Genomic DNA, 15590 nt, shown 5'->3' with positions numbered 1-15590 from the left:
GAAACTTTTTTTTTATTACTTGTCAGGTTGTTTAACATGACAGCATTTGTAGATCTAAGTTTATCTCTTTGATCTGCAGATGAATAAAACAAAAGTAACAATATATTACTTTGTATCTTTGTATAATCATGTTTGGAGCAGTGTTGTTAAAGCGGAGGTTCACTCAAAAATCCACTTTTTGACATTAGCTGTAGCATACTGCTAACATCTGCAGTATGCTGTTTTTTTTTTTTTTTTTACTTGTACTTATCGTTATATGAGCCCTTGTTTTCCGGCTCCGAGCGGGGAATCCTGCGGGGAATGATGGGTTTACTTCCGCTTTAAGGATGCTGGAAAGTTCATTTTGAGCGTGAACCTCCACTTTAATAAAAACTGCTTCGGACTGATGTTTTGACAGCTACAGCCTGGGTATACAGTAATGCTGGCTTTGATTAATCAAAGCTGACAATTACTGCATAATGGGAAAAACAGGGTTGTCCAACCTACGGCCCACGGGCTACCTGAGTCCCAAGATGGCTGTGAATGCGGCCAAACACAAAATCAAAGCTTAATTATGCAGATTTTTGGGGGATTTTTTGGCAAAAATGTGTTTACACTTAGCAAACACTTGTTTATTTACTTGTACATTTTATCTTCCCAAAGAAAAATATTCCACTCTTTACAATCACACCTTATTCATGCCATTAGTTTTTTGCAGCACTTATATTTGTGAGCAAATCTTTTCAAGGATGAGGCACATGAAGGGCAAAATTAACCAAAATATCCGATGAGCACCTTGAGAATTTATTGAGAATTTCTACTACATTCACTGAACCAGATTATTGATGCGTTAGTTGATCAACTGTGTCAAATTTCGCACTCATTTTTTGTTGCCCTCTTTTACTTTTATAATAAAAAATAGTACAAATTTTTTTTATTACTCAGGTAGGTTATCTATATCAGTGATCATTAACTTGTGACTTGTCCGACTTTTTTTTCCCTTAAGCTCTCCTTATTGTTAATGTATTTTATGTGTGCCCTAGACAATTCCTCTACTTTTAACCACTTAAAGCGGAGCTCCACCCTAAAGTGGAACTCACGCTGATCGGAACCCTCCCCCCCTCCGGTGTCACATTTGACAAGCAAACAAGGAGAGAGGCGCCTCTGGGTGCATTACTTAAAACAGTTTTAAAAAATGAATTTAAAATTAAAATTAAAAAACCACAAGTAAAAAAGAAGCCACTCACATTTTGGTGGTCAATCGAAAACGTGTGGAGTCAATTTTCCAGGAGGGTGAGTAGGTATCGTCTGGCGGTGTCTTTTCCCTTTTGTCCCGGGTACAGCGCTCTGGGATGCAGGGGATCTGTCCTTCTGCCGCTGGTGGAATCAGTGATTTTCGGCGGTGGGCAGGGGAATTCCTCTGCTGGCGCTGTGAGCCGTGTGTGCCGATGGACGAGCAGGGATGACGTCACCAGGAAAGCGACGCGTTTCTGAATGCTGGCCGCGAATGACAGGGCTGCCGCATTCCTTTCTCAAGCTGCTGATACGGAGCGTGGGGCTAGACTTTGTATGACGGGGGAGTGGGCGGAGCTAGTCGGGAACAGACTGCAATAGGTTTAAACTAAGAGCTGGGCGGGCTGATCTCGGAGCAGGACAAAAAAATTAGATTTGAAAATTAAAAATGAGGAGATGAACAAAGTGATAATGGAAAAAGTATATATAAATAAAAACGATGTATAAAAAAATCGGAACGGAAGTGGAAGAAAAAAATAAGAAATATAATAAAAATACAAATAAATATAAATAAAATTTAAAAATAAATATAAAAATAGAAATGGTAGAAAAATAAATAATAAAAATTGATGATAAAAAATGATGATGAAAAATGATGAATGAAAAATGATAAATGATAAAAAATGTTAAGAAATGATGAAAAATGATGATAAGTATGTGTGTGAAAAAAAAATATATATATATATATATATATATGGGTGTAATTATAACATGAATGGTAGTAGATTGGGCAAGAGGACATGGGGAAAGAAGAATAATGAGCAATAGATTTTGTGTGGTCATGAGGCCATGACACTGAGGGATAGAGAAATTTTATTATAAATAATGCTAAAGATCATGTGTGTGGGGTGTAGGGGGGCAGGCGGCTGGTGTGATTGGAACAAATTATAAGTAGGAACAAGAACACACACTTTTTTCGGTGATATGGGTACATATATAAATATGTATATGGAGCGTATATATATTTAACCATATAATACATATTATACTTAGGGTAGTAGGAAAAAAAGGGGGGGGGGGGTTTTTGGTAGGGGCGGGAGGCGGGGAACCAGGGGGGGGGGAGGAGGGGGGGGAAAAGGAAGGGGGGTGGGAAAAAAAATATATATATATCCGATTTATTGTATAAATATATATATAAGGTGATACTTACACCCGTCAAGACTATAAGGAGTGAGCACCCACCAGTTAACCCAGACTATAGGTATGTCTGAAAGTAAAAAATGATGAAGGTATTAGAGATGGATTACAATATATGATGGATAGGGAAAAAAGGAGGGATAGGGGGAAGAAGAAGGGTGGGGAGGGAGAGGAGTGGGGGGGGGGGGGAGAGAGGAAGAATAGGGTTAGAAGGAAAAAGTGTGGGGGGGGGGGGGGGAGGGGGGGGGGAAAAAGCAGAAAGAGAGGGAGACGAGGGCTAGTGGGGGGTAGGGGAAGGGTGGGCATTTATAGGATGGTGGAGATTTCAATGCTTTCATTGATGCCGCCAGGCGAGAGGGTGTCCAAACTGTAGATCCAATATGTCTCGCGAGCACACAGTTTTTTGAATCTTTCGGCTGGGGGGAGTGTTTTATCAATTTGTTCTATTATCCAAACTTGGAGTCCTGAGGTAGATTGTTGGTGTAACATGGTGAAGTGTCTAGGGACACTATGCGGGTCTGTACCGCCTTCTATGTTTCTCCTGTGCTCTCCAAACCTCTCTCTTAGGGGTCGTATGGTTCGCCCTATATAAAGGAGGCCACAGGGGCAGCTGAGACCATATACAACAAACTCAGATGAGCAGTTGTAAAAGTCTTTTAAAGGATATGTTTTCCCTTTAGTGTGGAAATTTTTTTGTCCATGTTGAACGAAATGGCATGTTTTGCAGCGAGGTTTTCGGCATTGGTACATACCGACTAGTGGTATGAGAGTGGATGTAACCGATGTGGTGGGAGTGGGTTTGAGTTTGCTGGGAGCAATTTTATTTTTGAGGTTGGGAGCTCTGCGGTATGTGATTTTCGGACGAGCAGGAAGGATGGGTTTGAGATGGGGGTCTTGTAGGAGGATATCCCAGTGTTTAACTAATATGCTTTCCATTTTTTTGTGTTTGTAGTGGAATGTTGTCATGAACCTAACTGGATGGTTGTCCATAGTTCTTTTGGGTTTTAGTGGTTTTCCATTTAGGTAGAGTTTAAATGCATCTTCGGTTAGGCTCTCTGTGTATTGTTTCTCAGTGAATTTCTTTTTCAGATGTTGACTGAGTTCAATATAATCTGAATCTTTGGTACAATTTTGTCTTAGGCGACAGAACTGACTGTTGGGGATGTTGTTTTTCCAGCTGGGTAGATGACAGCTTTTAAAATGTAGATATGAATTTCCTGCTGTTGGTTTAGTGTAATTTTTAGCCCAGATGGAGTGTCCGTCGTGTCCCAATTCAAGATCAAGGAATGTCATGGAGATGGGATTGGATACGGATGTAAATGATAGCCCATATTGGTTGCTATTGCAGTGGTCGATGAATAGGGGAATGGTTTCCTGAGGGCCGTCCCAGATGATGATGATATCGTCAATATAGCGTCCAAAGTAGGCTATATTGGCGGAAAATGGGTTGTTACGGTAGATGTGATTGTTTTCCCAATAGCCCATGGCTAGATTGGCGTATGAGGGAGCAAAATTGGCGCCCATTGCGGTGCCCTGTATTTGATGAAAGAAATCTCCATTGAAAGTGAAGTAGTTGTGTGTAAGACAAAAGAGTGTGGCTGAGAGGATGAAAGAAGCTTGGCGAGGATTGATGAGGGGTTCATTTAACAGAAATTGTTCCAGAGCCATCAATCCGAAAGAGTGTGGGATGGATGTGTATAGAGAGCAGACATCTAATGAGAGCCATGTGTACGTTGGCTCCCACTGGTATGGGGATAAAAGCTCAAGAAGATGTGTGCTGTCTCGAACATATGATTCTAATTGGAACACAATGGGCTGGAGAAAATGGTCGATATATAAACTGAACCCGGTGGTGACGCTGTCCATGGCTGCCACAATAGGTCTTCCGGGGGGTGCTGATAGATTTTTGTGGACTTTGGGGAGATAATAAAAGTATGGGATCTGGAAAAAGTTTTTCCTTAAAAAGGAGCTTTCAATCTTGGAAATGATGCCATCTTTCAGTGCCTGAGATATGAGGATCTCAGCTTCTTTTGCAAAAGCTGACGTGGGGTCATTATGGAGTTTGGTGTATGTAGTTGCATCGGAGAGTAGTCTGGAAGCTTCTTCTAGGTAGGCTGTTTTGTCCAACAGTACAATTCCTCCTCCCTTGTCAGCTGATTTTATTATGATATTGTCAGCTTTGATGAATTTGTCTAGGGCTTTTATTTCAGATGGAGATAGGTTGTTGGTTTTGGACATGGATGTGGAGTTACACATTTTGACAAAGTCTGAATAGACTACTCTATAGAAGCTCTCTATGTGGGGGCCTTTGGAGTGTGTGGGAAAAAAGATGGATTTGGGTCTGAGAGAGGAGTGGGTGATGGGCGGGGATGTGGCGAAGTGTTGTGTGTATAGTCTCAGAGGGTCGTCTTCATTTGGGTCAGTGTTTTCTTCCATTAAATCAATAAAATCACTAAATGATTCTGTTGGATCTTGGGTAGATGGAGTGGTTGTTGAAGTGGCATGGTTGTCATCTTTTTGTTTGATCTGAAAATATCTTTTTAAAGTCAGATTGCGAATGTATTGGTTTAGGTCTTTGAAAAGCATAAAGGGGTTGGGTTTATTGATGGGTGCAAAATTAAGGCCACGACTTAGGAGAGAGGAGTCGGCTGCGGAGAGGTTGTGGGAGGAGAGATTGAAGATTTTGACAGTTTTTGGTGTTTCTGGAAGTTTTGATAATTGTTTTCTTCGTCCTCCTCTGCAGCCTCGTCTGTGAGTTTTCTTTTTCTTGATGTTGTAGACAGAGGAGGACTCAGTACTAAAAAAGAAGAGGTAGGTGTAGGCGAACTGGTGGGGGAAGTGATGATATTGATAGAAGCAGAATTGTTAGGATCGTGATTGGTTGTTTCCATTGAAGTTGATGGTTCCTGGTCATCGTTGGTTGGTATCAGATGATTGTTGATGGGATAAACACGGTCCAAGGAGGGAATTGGTCCGTTATTGCCAACATTGTCTTTTGGAAGACAGGAGGCAGCGGGGGTTTGACATGGGTGAATAGGTCTATTGTAGAACTGACTGAGGGATAGAATAAGTCCCTTATGGACAAAACCAAGCCACTCAACCGCTTCATCTAATTCTAATCCTCAGCCCCCTCCACCCCTCATGAGCTTACAACTGCAGAATTATTCTGCCCCCAACAAATATCTCAATGAAATTTCCAATCATCAGAGAATTCCGCCACCCCTATGGAACAAGCCACATACCTTCAAACACAGACCCAATCAACGCAAGACTACATACCCTGACAAAAACAGAGAGAGAGAAAATGGACTTATTCTATCCCTCAGTCAGTTCTACAATAGACCTATTCACCCATGTCAAACCCCCGCTGCCTCCTGTCTTCCAAAAGACAATGTTGGCAATAACGGACCAATTCCCTCCTTGGACCGTGTTTATCCCATCAACAATCATCTGATACCAACCAACGATGACCAGGAACCATCAACTTCAATGGAAACAACCAATCACGATCCTAACAATTCTGCTTCTATCAATATCATCACTTCCCCCACCAGTTCGCCTACACCTACCTCTTCTTTTTTAGTACTGAGTCCTCCTCTGTCTACAACATCAAGAAAAAGAAAACTCACAGACGAGGCTGCAGAGGAGGACGAAGAAAACAATTATCAAAACTTCCAGAAACACCAAAAACTGTCAAAATCTTCAATCTCTCCTCCCACAACCTCTCCGCAGCCGACTCCTCTCTCCTAAGTCGTGGCCTTAATTTTGCACCCATCAATAAACCCAACCCCTTTATGCTTTTCAAAGACCTAAACCAATACATTCGCAATCTGACTTTAAAAAGATATTTTCAGATCAAACAAAAAGATGACAACCATGCCACTTCAACAACCACTCCATCTACCCAAGATCCAACAGAATCATTTATTGATTTTATTGATTTAATGGAAGAAAACACTGACCCAAATGAAGACGACCCTCTGAGACTATACACACAACACTTCGCCACATCCCCGCCCATCACCCACTCCTCTCTCAGACCCAAATCCATCTTTTTTCCCACACACTCCAAAGGCCCCCACATAGAGAGCTTCTATAGAGTAGTCTATTCAGACTTTGTCAAAATGTGTAACTCCACATCCATGTCCAAAACCAACAACCTATCTCCATCTGAAATAAAAGCCCTAGACAAATTCATCAAAGCTGACAATATCATAATAAAATCAGCTGACAAGGGAGGAGGAATTGTACTGTTGGACAAAACAGCCTACCTAGAAGAAGCTTCCAGACTACTCTCCGATGCAACTACATACACCAAACTCCATAATGACCCCACGTCAGCTTTTGCAAAAGAAGCTGAGATCCTCATATCTCAGGCACTGAAAGATGGCATCATTTCCAAGATTGAAAGCTCCTTTTTAAGGAAAAACTTTTTCCAGATCCCATACTTTTATTATCTCCCCAAAGTCCACAAAAATCTATCAGCACCCCCCGGAAGACCTATTGTGGCAGCCATGGACAGCGTCACCACCGGGTTCAGTTTATATATCGACCATTTTCTCCAGCCCATTGTGTTCCAATTAGAATCATATGTTCGAGACAGCACACATCTTCTTGAGCTTTTATCCCCATACCAGTGGGAGCCAACGTACACATGGCTCTCATTAGATGTCTGCTCTCTATACACATCCATCCCACACTCTTTCGGATTGATGGCTCTGGAACAATTTCTGTTAAATGAACCCCTCATCAATCCTCGCCAAGCTTCTTTCATCCTCTCAGCCACACTCTTTTGTCTTACACACAACTACTTCACTTTCAATGGAGATTTCTTTCATCAAATACAGGGCACCGCAATGGGCGCCAATTTTGCTCCCTCATACGCCAATCTAGCCATGGGCTATTGGGAAAACAATCACATCTACCGTAACAACCCATTTTCCGCCAATATAGCCTACTTTGGACGCTATATCGACGATATCATCATCATCTGGGACGGCCCTCAGGAAACCATTCCCCTATTCATCGACCACTGCAATAGCAACCAATATGGGCTATCATTTACATCCGTATCCAATCCCATCTCCATGACATTCCTTGATCTTGAATTGGGACACGACGGACACTCCATCTGGGCTAAAAATTACACTAAACCAACAGCAGGAAATTCATATCTACATTTTAAAAGCTGTCATCTACCCAGCTGGAAAAACAACATCCCCAACAGTCAGTTCTGTCGCCTAAGACAAAATTGTACCAAAGATTCAGATTATATTGAACTCAGTCAACATCTGAAAAAGAAATTCACTGAGAAACAATACACAGAGAGCCTAACCGAAGATGCATTTAAACTCTACCTAAATGGAAAACCACTAAAACCCAAAAGAACTATGGACAACCATCCAGTTAGGTTCATGACAACATTCCACTACAAACACAAAAAAATGGAAAGCATATTAGTTAAACACTGGGATATCCTCCTACAAGACCCCCATCTCAAACCCATCCTTCCTGCTCGTCCGAAAATCACATACCGCAGAGCTCCCAACCTCAAAAATAAAATTGCTCCCAGCAAACTCAAACCCACTCCCACCACATCGGTTACATCCACTCTCATACCACTAGTCGGTATGTACCAATGCCGAAAACCTCGCTGCAAAACATGCCATTTCGTTCAACATGGACAAAAAAATTTCCACACTAAAGGGAAAACATATCCTTTAAAAGACTTTTACAACTGCTCATCTGAGTTTGTTGTATATGGTCTCAGCTGCCCCTGTGGCCTCCTTTATATAGGGCGAACCATACGACCCCTAAGAGAGAGGTTTGGAGAGCACAGGAGAAACATAGAAGGCGGTACAGACCCGCATAGTGTCCCTAGACACTTCACCATGTTACACCAACAATCTACCTCAGGACTCCAAGTTTGGATAATAGAACAAATTGATAAAACACTCCCCCCCAGCCGAAAGATTCAAAAAACTGTGTGCTCGCGAGACATATTGGATCTACAGTTTGGACACCCTCTCGCCTGGCGGCATCAATGAAAGCATTGAAATCTCCACCATCCTATAAATGCCCACCCTTCCCCTACCCCCCACTAGCCCTCGTCTCCCTCTCTTTCTGCTTTTTCCCCCCCCCCTCCTCCCCCCCCCCCACACTTTTTCCTTCTAACCCTATTCTTCCTCTCTCCCCCCCCCCCCCACTCCTCTCCCTCCCCACCCTTCTTCTTCCCCCTATCCCTCCTTTTTTCCCTATCCATCATATATTGTAATCCATCTCTAATACCTTCATCATTTTTTACTTTCAGACATACCTATAGTCTGGGTTAACTGGTGGGTGCTCACTCCTTATAGTCTTGACGGGTGTAAGTATCACCTTATATATATATTTATACAATAAATCGGATATATATATATTTTTTTTCCCACCCCCTTCCTTTTCCCCCCCCCCTCCCCCCCCCCCCCCTGGTTCCCCGCCTCCCTCCCCTACCAAAACCCCCCCCCCCCTTTTTTTCCTACTACCCTAAGTATAATATGTATTATATGGTTAAATATATATACGCTCCATATACATATTTATATATGTACCCATATCACCGAAAAAAGTGTGTGTTCTTGTTCCTACTTATAATTTGTTCCAATCACACCAGCCGCCTGCCCCCCTACACCCCACACACATGATCTTTAGCATTATTTATAATAAAATTTCTCTATCCCTCAGTGTCATGGCCTCATGACCACACAAAATCTATTGCTCATTATTCTTCTTTCCCCATGTCCTCTTGCCCAATCTACTACCATTCATGTTATAATTACACCCATATATATATATATATATATATATTTTTTTTTCACACACATACTTATCATCATTTTTCATCATTTCTTAACATTTTTTATCATTTATCATTTTTCATTCATCATTTTTCATCATCATTTTTTATCATCAATTTTTATTATTTATTTTTCTACCATTTCTATTTTTATATTTATTTTTAAATTTTATTTATATTTATTTGTATTTTTATTATATTTCTTATTTTTTTCTTCCACTTCCGTTCCGATTTTTTTATACATCGTTTTTATTTATATATACTTTTTCCATTATCACTTTGTTCATCTCCTCATTTTTAATTTTCAAATCTAATTTTTTTGTCCTGCTCCGAGATCAGCCCGCCCAGCTCTTAGTTTAAACCTATTGCAGTCTGTTCCCGACTAGCTCCGCCCACTCCCCCGTCATACAAAGTCTAGCCCCACGCTCCGTATCAGCAGCTTGAGAAAGGAATGCGGCAGCCCTGTCATTCGCGGCCAGCATTCAGAAACGCGTCGCTTTCCTGGTGACGTCATCCCTGCTCGTCCATCGGCACACACGGCTCACAGCGCCAGCAGAGGAATTCCCCTGCCCACCGCCGAAAATCACTGATTCCACCAGCGGCAGAAGGACAGATCCCCTGCATCCCAGAGCGCTGTACCCGGGACAAAAGGGAAAAGACACCGCCAGACGATACCTACTCACCCTCCTGGAAAATTGACTCCACACGTTTTCGATTGACCACCAAAATGTGAGTGGCTTCTTTTTTACTTGTGGTTTTTTAATTTTAATTTTAAATTCATTTTTTAAAACTGTTTTAAGTAATGCACCCAGAGGCGCCTCTCTCCTTGTTTGCTTGCTAGATTGGAACATGGTTTCTGTTCCTTATTGATGGCAGCCCTGTGTGCATACTCCCATCATAATATATCCGCACATTCCCCATCACTACCCCAAACAGCTGGAATTTTTTACTGATTTCAACCTACAGATTGACTATGCTGCCTTCTATAACAATGCTCTGATAAACTTTTTTTGCGCATAATCTACTTGTTATACGGTGTCACATTTGACACCTTTCAGGGGGAGGGGGTGCAGATACCTGTCTAAAGACAGGTATTTGCACCCACTTCCGGCCACACAGTTTCGGGTTAACTGCGGGCAGAACGTCACCTCCCGTCCTCCCCCCGTTGTGCTCTGGGAACACTCGGCTCCCAGAGCACAGCGGGAGCCAATCAGCGGCGCAACTTGCGAATGCGCCGTAGGGAACCGGGTAGGGAAGCCGGAGCGCTTCACTTCCTGGTTCCCTCACTGAGGATGGTGGGGGGAGCAGCAGAGTCACGAGCGATCGCTTGTCCTCTGCTGCGGACGGCGCTGGACTCCAGGACAGGTAAGTGTCCTAATATTAAAAGTCAGCAGCTGCAGTATTTGTACCTGCTGGCTTTTAATATTTTTTTTTCGTGGCACATCCGCTTTAAGGACCGCCTCTTGCACATATATGACGGCAGAATGGCACGGCTGGGCACAAGCACGTACAGGTACGTCCTCTTTAAGTGCCCAGCCGTGGGTCCGAAGCTCCGTGACCGTGGGACCCGCGGAACCCGACCGCCGCTGGAGTCCTGCGATCGGTCCCCGGAGCTGAAGAACGGGGAGAGCTGTGTGTAAACATAGCTTCCCGTTCTTCACTGTGGCGCCGTCATTGATCGTGTGTTCCCTTTTATAGGGAAACACAATCAATGATGTCACACCTACAGCCACACCCCCCTACAGTTAGAAACACAAATTAGGTCACACTTAACCCCTTCAGCGCCCCCTTGTGGTTAACTCCCAAACTGCAATTGTAATTTTCACAGTAAACAATGCATTTTTAATGCATTTTTTGCTGTGAAAATGACATGGTCCCAAAAATGTATCAAAATTGTCTGAAGTGTCCGCCATAATGTCGCCAAAAAATCGCTGATCACCGCCATTAGTAGTAAAAAAAAAAATACAATAAAACTATCCCCTATTTTGTAAACGCTATAAATTTTGCGCAAACCAATCGATAAACGCTTATTGAGATTTTTTTTACCAAAAATAGGTAGAAGAATACGTATCGGCCTAAACTGAGGAAAAATAATGTTTTTATATATTTTTGGGGGATATTTATTTATTTATTATATTTAGAAAAAAGTTAAAAATATAGAATTTTTTTCAAAATTGTCGCTCTATTTTTGTTTGTAGCGCAAAAAATAAAAACCGCAGAAGTGATCAAATACCACCAAAATAAATCTCTATTTGTGGGAAAAAAAGGACGCCAATTTTGTTTGGGAGCCACGTCGCACGACCGCGCAATTGTCAGTTAAAGCGACGCAGTGCCGAATCGCAAAAACTGGCCAGGTCCTTTAGCTGCCTAAAGGTCCGGGTCTTAAGTGGTTAATGTTGAACACCCCTGTTTAAAATGTAAAATTTACACACAAATACCAGCGCCTGGATTCCAAATACAGTGGAACCTCAGATTGCGAGTAACGCGGTTGAAGAGCATTTCCCAATACGAGCACTGTATTTTAAAAAATCCTAACTCAGTTTGCGAGTGTTGTCTCGCAAAATGAGCAGGATTCAAGCCAAAGCAGTGTGCAGTACTGTGTTTAGCCTAAGGTGCGGGGAGCCGGGGCCGAGCCTCGCCGAACGCGCCATTTAGAAATGCTCGGAAATACTCCTTTCTGGAGCCTTTCTGAGGTTTGCCGAGGTCAGCCGAGCTGTCCTCGGGCCTTTCTGTGTGTTTCCAAGGCTCTCCAGCGCCCCCCACTTCTGGCCACATGTGGTATTGCATGCAATTGCAGTCAATGTGGAGCAAATTATTTTCGTTTCCATTGACTTCAATGGAGAAACTCACTTTGATATGCAAGTACTTTGGATTACGAGCATTCTCCTGGAATGTATAATGCTAGTAATCTGAGGTTCCACTGTATTGTATTTAGCAACATACAGCAGATAGCAACATATTAAAGCAATACAGAGCATTCAAATATACTAATAAAACATGCAGCGCTGAACATTTAAAAGGTAAAACCAAGTGCACACTGCCACCTAAAAGGTATAAGCAAGGTGTTGGTTTCAAAACAGTCAGTTCATAATCTTGAATCCAATGGTGTCACTGTGAGATGAAATCATAAATTAAAGGGTCACTAAAGGAATTTCTTTTTTTAGCTAAATAGCTTCCTTTACCTTACTGCAGTACTGGTTTCATGTCCTCATTGCTCGTTTTTGCTTTGATGTTGCTGTAAAACTGCTCTGATCTCCACACTTCCTGGTTGTCTGGCTCCTTATAACCACAGTACTGGGAGCTTTTCACGGTGGTCTAAGCTGTCATTACTGTGTGTCTAAAACTTAACAGAACCAATCAGATTCATTTTAAAAACAAAACACTGCCCTGGATTTGTATGTTTTTGTTCTGTGTGTCTCTCTACTTCACATAAACATGAAACCAGTTTAAAGACGAAAGTGAAACTACAGGCACATTATATGGTTGATTTTTTATCTATTTTTAATCATTTTTAAAAGGAATCAGTTAACTTTTATGTCTCTATACCCTGTAAACAGTCATTTCAGCAAAACAAATATTTTCCTTTAGTGATCCTTTAAGGAAATCTCCACCATCACCAATTTTCCAAAAGTGCAGCCTCTTACCAGAGAGATTTGGCCACCATAATATGTACCCAAATAGCGCAAATAGGACACCCGGAAGAAGTCCTTTTGGTTGACGAAACCGGACAGGCTGAGGTGTCGATTCCTGTGTTGGGGGGAGAACATACTATTGTTACGTTATGTTCATTGGGAATTTACTATGTTGATTTTATCTTACTGGCATGTACAGTAAGTGCATTGTGTTTTTAATAAAGCCCTGTCCTAAAGGTTTTACACTATTTGGCGTCTTATCTCTTTGTTGGGGTACGTCATCTGATATGAAGTTTACCTACTGGCTACTTAGAGTGATCTTCTTCTTCTTCCGTAAACTGAATATTGACCGTTAATGCAGTATACGATATACATGAGCCTCTTTTGACCCCCTCCCATAATAGGTGGCCAACGCTCTCTGGTGAGATTACATCCATTAATTGGTGGTGGTGTAGTCACAAGGTGGAGGAACCTGTCGTGATTGTGGCATTTAAAGTGGAGTTCCACCCATAAATATAACATTACATCAGTAGTTTTAAAAAAATGTCATTAGTCCTTTAAGAATTTTTTTTTTTTTTTAGATGCCTTTAAAGTGTTGTTGCTAGGTAGAATAGTTAATCTTCCCTCTTCCTGCACCTAGGTGCTTAAGCTTCCTAACCTACACCGCACAGACTCCTGGGAATGTAGTGGGTGTAACTTTCCAGGAGTCTGTGCACTCCCCAGTCTCAAAGAATCATGTGACTTGGATAGCACAGGTGCTGAAACCTGATCTGACACTGCTTGTGCAGCACTGAGCATGTGCAAGGTCTGCAAGGCTGAAATCCAGGAAGTCATACAGTCTGGCTTCATGATGCCCACACTTAAGATGGCCCCAGTCAATTTCTATTTTATAAAGTGTCTAAATGCTGTAACAACCTAACAAAACGGACCTTAGTTTACAGACTAACTTTACTAGAATACATTAAGCTTGTGTATTACAGGGGTATTTATATATAAAAAGTGAAATTGTGGCCGGAACTCCGCTTTAATAAAGCCCTGTCCTAAAGGTTTTACACTCACTATTTGGCGTCTTATCTCTTTGTTGGGGTACGTCATCTGATATGAAGGTTGGAGACCAGAAGAATTTTCGTTTTACCTACTGGCTACTTAGAGTGATCTTCTTCTTCTTCCGTATACTGGATATTGACCGTTAATGCAGTATACGATATGCATGAGCCTCTTTTGACCCCCTCCCATAATGGGTGGTCAACGCTCTCTGGTGAGATTACATTCATTAATTGGTGGTGGTGTAGTCACAATGTGGAGGAACCTGTCGTGATTGTGGCATTTAAGACACCTGTACACGTGTATACTGTTTATGAACTATTATTATAGTGTCACAATAGTGACACCTGGACTCACTGAACTGTATTACAGTACTGTATATATTTTTTAAGCACAACTCATTTATTTATAAACATATACCGTATTTATCGCGGTATAACGCGCTCCCGCGTTTACCGCGCACCCCCAAAGTTGACCCGAATCCTGTGGAAAAAAATATTTTTTTGTACTTACAGTTTTGGTGTCTTGCGCAGCGTCCATCAGCGGCCTCATCAGGTCTGGCGTTCGTCTGTGGCTTCGGGTGTCCTCTTCGGCGGGTCCGGCGTCCTCGCGTCCTCCCTGCTCGTTTCCCGCGCCGAGTTTGAATACTGCGCCGACATATACAGAGCGCAGTACACTCGTGTATTGTCGGCAATGTTCGGCTACCCGCGCTGACGTCCTGTACGTCCAGGACATGAGCGCGGAAGGAGCCAAGACTGCCCGACTATACCCGAGTGTACTGCGCTCAGTATATGTCGGCGCAGTATTCAAAACTCGGCGCGGGAAAGCGGGTATCGGCGTATACCGCGCACCCACGATTTTGCCCTGATTTTCAGGGCAAAAAAGTGCTCGGTATACGCCGATAAATACGGTAGATAGCACAGTTAGAGCCGGTTCACACTGGGGCGACTCGTCAGGCGACTCAGCCGCCTGACAAGTCGCGTCCCATTCTATTCAATAAAACCGTTCTAATAGGAGCGACGCAAGTCACTCCGACTTAGAAAAAGGTTCTTGTACGACTTTGGGGGCGACTTGCATTGACTTCTATACAGAAGTAATTATGCAAGTCGCCTCTGAAGTCGTCTTCAGGACGTCTTGCCGAGTCGCCCCCGAAGTCGTACCGCCCTAGTGTGAACCGGCTCTTCGGCCCCATACACACGATAGAATCCATCTGCTGAAAAATCCCAGCGAATGGGTTTCAGCGGATAGATTCTATGGTGTGTACAATCCAGCGGATCTGTTTCCGCGGATTTTTCTCCCATGCGATGGATTTCCAGCAGATAAATATTTGAAGACATGTCTTCAAATCTATCCGCTGGAATCCATCCCAACGGATTGATCCGCTGGTCTGTACAGACTCACCGGATCAATCCGTCCAAAGGGATCCCCCGAATGCGTCGTAATGATTCGACGCATGCGTGGAATTCCTTATATGACTGCGTCGCGCACGTCGCCGCGTCATCATCGCGGCGACGGCGCGACACGTCATCGCCAGAGGATTTCGTCGCGGATTTCGATTCGATGGTGAGTACACTCCATCGCATCAAAATCCGCGCAAATCCTCGAGAGGATTTATCCGTGGAAACGGTCCGCTGGAACGTATCCGCGGATAAATCCTCCCGTGTGTACGG

This window comes from Rana temporaria, chromosome 2, assembly GCF_905171775.1.
Source record: "Rana temporaria chromosome 2, aRanTem1.1, whole genome shotgun sequence".
Classification (NCBI taxonomy): domain Eukaryota; kingdom Metazoa; phylum Chordata; class Amphibia; order Anura; family Ranidae; genus Rana; species Rana temporaria.
This window is presented reverse-complemented; position numbering follows the sequence as displayed.